Raw genomic sequence first — 8,835 nt, 5'->3', positions numbered from 1 at the left:
CCGGTATGTGTCTTCCCGAGAAACATACCCCCGCTAGGGATCGAACCAAGTACCTGGTGTCCTCACCTATGGACGCTGTTTTATGAAGTTTGTTTACTAATACAAATAAAACAAGTTACAACAATCTATTTTTATCTTTATTTCATATATGCATATAGATGCAAGGAAGTTGGAGAGCCTTGGAAATTGATATTTTCATGACCGAATGGTATATCGCCCTGAGAGAAAAAAAACCAACCTAGAGGAATATATTTCACAGTGAAAGATGGGTCGGACCAGACCAAATCTCGCTGTTTTCTAATCAAGATCTGTCACTGCATTCATATAATTGTTTGTGTTAATCCTTAATTGATTGTTGACATAAGATTCGTCTGTGTTTCGTTGTTTATGTTGTGGTGTACGGTTTTCACTGATAAATGCACTTTTATTGATTAATTCTCTATTTTCATATTGCACTCAAGCATCACTATCTCTTCCGCATCGTTAAACAGGTGTCATAGTGCGGCTAGTTAGTGTCATAGCTTCATTTGAAATATATCACGGAATCTGTCGACTTACTCCTACCGTATCTATACCAAAGAGCACGCCTTTTCTCAATACTCATTTTACGTCAGTGAAATACTTTGCAAGTGTTCGACTCTCTACATTACAAAAAAGAAGTACATTATTACGTTGCAAATTATGATAAAAGTACTTTTGTAAACGGACCAATCATATCAAAATAGAGTCTAAAGTCAGTTTGATCAACATCGCTTGTCAGATACACACATAATAGTAAATCTGCTTAGCGGTGACCTATTTTCCGGAATCGACGTGTACCACGGGCAGATAACTCTTTTAATAAAACTAATAATGGTCGCATCACAGCGGGACGAACTACATCCCACAATAGACTTCACAGTTCGGATCGAACGCCAAGAAAATTAATTACGGCTTAGTGGTTACTGACAAGATGAAATTCGATTTTCATTTTGTTGTGTATGGAAATCGTCCACACATTTATTTCAACATAAAACCGATACTAACATATAACCTAGATAAATGGTAAAAAAGACACCAGCAAATAACCTAGATGAATGGTAATAGCGACACCAACAAATAATCTAGATAAATGGTAATAGCGACACCAACAAATGATTTAGATAAATGGTAAAAACGACACCAACAAATAATTTAGATAAATGGTAAAAACGACACCAACAAATAACCTAGATAAATGGTAAAAACGACACCAACAAATAATTTAGATAAATGGTAAAAACGACACCAACAAATAATTTAGATAAATGGTAAAAACGACACCAACAAATGATTTAGTTAAATGGTAAAAACGACACAACAAATAATTTAGATAAATGGTAAAAACGACACCAGCAAATAACCTAGATAAATGGTAAAATCGACACCAACAAATAACCTAGATAAATGGTAAAAACGACACCAACAAATAATTTAGATAAATGGTAAAAACGACACCAACAAATAAGCTAGATAAATGGTAAAAACGACACCAACCAATAACCTAGATAAATGGTAAAATCGACTCCAATAAATAATTTAGATAAATGGTAAAAACGACACCAACAAATAATTTAGATAAATGGTAAAATCGACACCAACAAATAACCTAGATAAATGATAAAAACGACACCAACCAATAACCTAGATAAATGGTAAAATCGACTCCAACAAATAATTTAGATAAATGGTAAAATCGACTCCAATAAATAATTTAGATAAATGGTAAAAACGACACCAACAAATAATTTAGATAAATGGTAAAATCGACACCAACAAATAACCTAGATAAATGATAAAAACGACACCAACAAATAACCTAGATAAATGGTAAAATCGACTCCAACAAATAATTTAGATAAATGGTAAAATCGACATCAACAAATAATTTAGATAAATGGTAAAATCGACACCAACAAATAACCTAGATAAATGGTAAAAACGACATCAAATACGAGAAGGAAATTCAGGGCGATTTATAGAATCAGTGTATCGATAACACAGAAAATACATGTGCCGTTAAAAGTATGATGTGTCAAGTGTTGGTAGGTAGCTTCGTTCGAATATCCATCAGTTCTGCCTGATCACGGAGATTTTATAACGGGCATCATGGAATAAGATAATAACATGTTAAATAAGATAATTCTGTTCAGTTAATTATGAAATATGCAAATTTAAAATTAAATTTAAGTAACTTTGGATTCCATATTCATATACACTTACTTACCGGACAACGAAACAAAACATTCGATGTGACAGTGAAAGATTTGGTCAACATTCGTTATAATCTAATCCGACCTGGAGCGATAATTATCTGGACAAGTAGACATATTTGTCCAAAAAATTGTTTAAGTTTAAAAACAAATACTACATGCGTCAATAATAATGTAAACAAGACGATGACAGATCCGAAATACCAGTTAAACTCTCTTTTCACCATTTATTGCTTTCTGTGAATTCTTTTATATAAATACTTACACGCACATGCATGCGCGCGCACATATACATGCCTTTTAGTGTTTATTGTAGCAATCAATTTGAAATGTAATCAGTTAAACATTGCTATGTACCAGAACACGTGACAACGATTCTCCTATCACCAACTTTTTGTATGTCACCTTTCACAACACACGATGTTATGATTTATAGATTGCAGAACATATGGCAGGTGTCCAGCATTTTTTAAACAAACCAAGAAAGAAAGAAAGAAAGAAAGAAAGAAAGAAAGAAACAAATAAACAAAATAAAATCCTTTTTCGAACGAAAAAAGTATCATTGGTGATGATCGGAGAATTGAGTGTGATCAGAAATGCCATATTACAAAGCTTTAGTACGACGTAACATCTTCAGCATGCCGAAAGTGAAGACCTGTATCTGTCTGACTTAGGGGCGTTCTAGTATCAATCTGACAACCGCTTCTTCGTAGGCAGACAATTCATTGACACTATCCTTGGTTTTTCATTACGGAACTCACAAAGGCTTTTAGATCTATCCTCGTTCATCTTCGACAAAGTCTATGTGCCGGCGTTGAGTGTCGGCAGTCCCTCGATCGCCAGCTATTATTGAAATTATCATGGCTACGCTGACGGGATAACGGCAGGATGTCTCGTACACGAGCGTAGTTACATTAATCGACGAGACAATATCATATACGTATTAGCAAATGGATCAAACAAACTAATTGTATCGTTAAACTCATTAACGTGTCTTGATTGGAGTTGATGATGGGACTCCTGGAGGAACAGCAATCCATCTTAACGGACACAGGACACATAAAAGTAAAATGTTGTTGCTTTGTCTGGGCCTGCAGCACGGCAGTTGAAGTTGAAGAATGCTAGTATATAGATACAGGTTTTGTGACTAGACACATATTTTGTAATTAAACGGATACAGTTTTGGTGATGAAACAGATATGATTAAGTGATGAAACTGTGTAGTATGTTTCCGTATCTACTGTCCGATTCCGGTTTGTACGTTATGTTATTAGTGTGTGCGGGTAGTGTTCCGGTTTAGGGAAAGGAAATTCGCTTGTCAACTATTGAGATGTATTTGTGGTTTCTTTCTGTCAGTGGCGCAGATACATGTTTTGTGACTGGCGCATATACAAGTTTTGTGACTGGCGCATATATAAGTTTTGTGACTGGCGCAGATACAAGTTTTGTGACTGGCGTATATACAAGTTTTGTGACTGGCGCATATATAAGTTTTGTGACTGGCGTATATACAAGTTTTGTGACTGGCGCATGTATAATTTTTGTGACTGGCGCAGATACAAGTTTTGTGACTGGCGCATATATAAGTTTTGTGACTGGTGCAGACACACGTTTTGTGACTGTCGCATATATAAGTTTTGTGACTGGCGTATATACAAGTTTTGTGACTGGCGTATATACAAGTTTTGTGACTGGCGCATGTACAAGTGTTGTGACTGGCGCATGTACAAGTGTTGTGACTGGCGCATGTACAAGTGTTGTGATTAAACATATACATGTTTGATTAAATATGAGCAGGTTTGGGATAAACATACACCGGCTTGTGATAAACAGATATAGGCTTGTGATAAACGCATACAGGCTTGTGATAAACACATACAGGCTTGTGATAAACACATACAGGCTTGTGATAAACATATACATGCTTGTGACAAACACATACAGGCTTGTGATTAACACATACAGGCTTGTGATAAACATATACATGCTTGTGATAAACACATACAGGCTTGTGATAAACACATACAGGCTTGTGATAAACATATACATGCTTGTGATAAACACATACAGGCTTGTGATAAACATATACATGCTTGTGATAAACACATACAGGTTTGTGATAAACACATACAGGCTTGTGATCAACACATACAGGCTTGTGATAAACACATACAGGCTTGTAATCAACACATACAGGCTTATGATAAACACATACAGGCTTGTGATAAACACATACAGGCTTGTGATTAACACATACAGGCTTGTGATTAGCACATACAGGCTTGTGATAAACACATACAGGCTTGTGATAAGGCTTGTGATAAACACATACAGGCTTGTGATAAACACATACAGGCTTGTGATAAACACATACAGGCTTGTGATTAACACATACAGGCTTGTGATAAACACATACAGGCTTGTGATAAACAGGTACAGGCTTGTGATAAACACATACAGGCCTGTGATTAACACATACAGGCTTGTGATAAACACATACAGGCCTGTGATTAACACATACAGGCCTGTGATAAACAGGTACAGGCTTGTGATAAACACATACAGGCTTGTGATAAACACACACAGGCTTGTGATAACCACATACAGGCTTGTGATAAACACATACAGGCTTGTGATAAACAGGTACAGACTTGTGATAAACACATACAGGCTTGTGATAAACACATACAGGCTTGTGATAAACACGTACAGGCTCGTGATAAACACATACAGGCCTGTGATAAACAGGTACAGGCTTGTGATAAACACATACAGGCTTGTGATAAACACATACAGGCTTGTGATAAACACGTACAGGCTTGTGATAAACAGGTACAGGCTTGTGATAAACACGTACAGGCTTGTGATAAACATGTACAGGCTTGTGATAAACAGGTACAGGCTTGTGATAAACACATACAGGCTTGCGATTAACACATACAGGCTTGTGATAAACACATACAGGCCTGTGATTAACACATACAGGCTTGTGATAAACACATACATGCCTGTGATAAACACATACAGGCTTGTGATAAACAGGTACAGGCTTGTGATAAACAGATACAGGCTTGTGATAAGCACATACAGGCTTGTGATAAACACATACAGGCCTGTGATTAACAGGTACAGGTTTTGTGATTTATCAAATATTGGTTTTGTAATGTGACGTTTTGTCCACTGTAATATTTCACATTGATTAGACGATCAGAGATCTGTTGTCTGACATAAGATCGGTATATAATGTCTTTATGTTCACAAATCTCTAAGCAACAACCATTATAGGGAGACGGAACTTAACATGATATGTATAGGTTGTGAACATAACATGAGCCATTGGAAGATATAAATCATCCCGGGAACAGAGATGATAATCTCAGTCCATTTTAGTTCCAGCCATTCTCTGTAACATTATTTTTATGGTGTGTTTCCGGTCTGGGACATGTTCTAATGAGAACGTCACTAGTTTTGGCTCCTGTAGGCAAATGTCAGAAATGGACAAGGAACAGGCGACGCGGAAAAAAACGTAATAGATGGTTTTCTTTCCATTTTCCGCTCTGTATTTCAGAGAATTGATCGAATTATTTCCGTTCGAGAAAATGTCTCATTGGTCACGTGATTGTTTAGGAAGAAATTCTGATGCCTGTCCTCAGAATATACACCTCCTTACAAACACAAGCCTTTACTATTCCTTACAGAATATACACATCCTTACAAACACAAGCCTTTACTATTCCTTACAGAGTATAACCTCCTTACAAACACAAGCCTTTACTATTCCTTACAGACTATACACCTCCTTACAAACACAAGCCTTTACTATTCCTTACAGACTATACACCTCCTTACAAACACAAGCCTTTACTATTCCTTACAGACTATACACCTCCCTACAAACACAAGCCTTTTCTATTCCTTACATACTATACACCTCCTTACACACACAAACCTTTACTATTCCTTACAGAATATACACATCCTTACACACACAAGCCTTTACTATTCCTTACAGAATATACACATCCTTACAAACACAAGCCTTTACTATTCCTTACAGACTATACACCTCCTTACAAACACAAGCCTTTACTATTCCTTACAGACTATACACCTCCTTACAAACACAAGCCTTTTCTATTCCTTACAGACTATACACCTCCTTACACACACAAGCCTTTACTATTCCTTACAGACTATACACCTCCTTACACACACAAGCCTTTACTATTCCTTACATACTATACACCTCCTTACACACACAAGCCTTTACTATTCCTTACAGAGTATAACCTCCTTACACACACAAGCCTTTACTATTCCTTACAGAGTATAACCTCCTTACAAACACAAGCCTTTACTATTCCTTACAGAGTATAACCTCCTTACACACACAAGCCTTTACTATTCCTTACAGAGTATAACCTCCTTACAAACACAAGCCTTTTCTATTCCTTACAGAGTTTACACCTCCTTACACACACACAAGCCTTTACTTTTCAAACGTCAGTATTGCATTAAGAAAAGAAAATGAAACTCAATGTACTGATTTTCCTTTGCTGTCATCCTGACATGTATAACTAGAAAATACCTGGTGCACTAACACAGCTTATTCAATGCCCAGAATTTTGTATAGACAAATTCTAGTGTCTGAATCAAAAGGACATTTCTGTAAAGCGATGTCGGACAGATATACATGAGGTACGACTTTACCGGAAGAAACTATTAAGCATGTCCTATACGTGTAGTCGCTACCGGAAGCGACCGGGCATTTTGATCGTATTATTCCTAACAAGAAAAGAGACAAGAAATTAATTACATCAATTCGTGTCGATACTATCTTACATATGAACAAGGTCTACCATTGTTTGTCCCCTTAATTCAATAATCTAAATCCATAAGCAGATCAGACCCGCGGCCATTAGCGTCTAAAGAGGCTGTCTGGGTACAAAATGTCGGTGCGTTCGTTACGAGTGTGTGATGTCCGTGTGTCGGTGCGTTCGTTACGAGTGCGTGATGTCCCCGGACAGATCCTTCTGTGTCGTGATTTGCATATATATTCAAATCATATTCCTTTCGGGAAAGGAAGACGTGTAAAACAAAGTGTCATTTAAGAACGACAACAAGACCGAACTAATCAGAATAACAGATTTTCACAGCGAAGACACTAACTCCGACAGCTAGTTTCCCTATCGTGTTAACCTTCAAATGGCAACATTTTAGACGCACGTAGCATTCGGGCAATGCCCACTGTTTAGAGCACGCGAATCAACGAGAAAGGACACGTATGAAATATCAGTTTACAATAAAGAGACGTGATCAGTGTTTTACGAGTGACGCGTGCAGTTGATTGACCCATCCTTGCTACAGTACAGATATATGATGACCATCACGACTGAAACGACTGTCATTGACCACTTACCACTGTATGTTTTTGATAAGGTCTTGAATATCGCCAAACTAATGATTTGTGTCCTCAACTAATGTCTTACAGAAAAATGTCTATGACCCAAATTATCTCTCAGATGTGTTGAAGATTGACTAATATTTACACTACCCTTGTATGTTTACAGTAGAAAACACAACAATCGTTTCCTTTGTGAGGAGTCAGTACGTCAGACGTACATATCACACGGGGAAAATGCTCGCGTGCGACTGCTGCTTTCTCACTAGATTCATAATTGAAATTCTAGACTTTGTTGACACTGTTGTCTTTCTGTGTCCCAGTTTTAAACACAGCATGTGTAATAAGACCTTTCCCAATATAGCTAGTCTTGCATGGGAAGTGGCACTGGCAGATAAACCCACTGGGTGATAGTTCCGAACGGAAACCCAACATCAGGCTCCACTGGCAGATAAACCAACTGGGTGATAGTTCCGAACGGAAACCCAACATCAGGCTCCACTGGCATATAAACCCACTTGGTGATAGTTCCGAACGGAAACCCAACATCAGGCTCCACTGGCATATAAACCCACTTGGTGATAGTTCCGAACTATGACCCAGCATCATGTTATTACTCTGAATTTTGGGGTTTTTTTTTAACAATGATCGTGCATATCTTTATCTTAACCCTTAATTTTTAGGTGATCTTTGACAATATTACTGTGTCTGACTCAATTCAAAAATATTTTTATTTATTCCTTAAATTGTTTTTATGTTTAGAATATAAGGAATCTGTGTGATCTATTTTCTAATCAAGGCAATCGAGAAACAGGTAAAGCGATCTATTCTGCTCACTGTAATTATGTTATCGTACGCGATTGTAATCATTTTATCGTTAGGCACTACTTTGTCCGTTTTAGAAATATACTTAATTATCAGGGAATATCACTTAAAACAAGTAGCAGAAAGTTTTCTAGGAATTGGGTTCCACTATTACTGTAATAATACTGTATAACGACAAAGACGTGTCTACCACATTACTGCCAACCAATACTTCCTCAGTCGGTGTACTCCACGCAACCTACATGTCACTTGAATGTCACCAAGAAGAAAATAAGTTAATTACAAGTCACGATAATTAGCCAACTTTTGAAAAAAAATTAATCAGTTCCGTCAGAAAGTGTAAAATGACTAGTCAGTATCAACACGCAGGTACTGCTG

The sequence above is a fragment of the Ylistrum balloti genome, unplaced genomic scaffold (genome assembly GCF_031769215.1).
Source record: "Ylistrum balloti isolate Yb309-2 unplaced genomic scaffold, AGI_CSIRO_Ybal_v1 Utg370754, whole genome shotgun sequence".
NCBI classification, from domain to species: domain Eukaryota; kingdom Metazoa; phylum Mollusca; class Bivalvia; order Pectinida; family Pectinidae; genus Ylistrum; species Ylistrum balloti.
Note: the sequence above shows the minus strand (reverse complement) of the source record.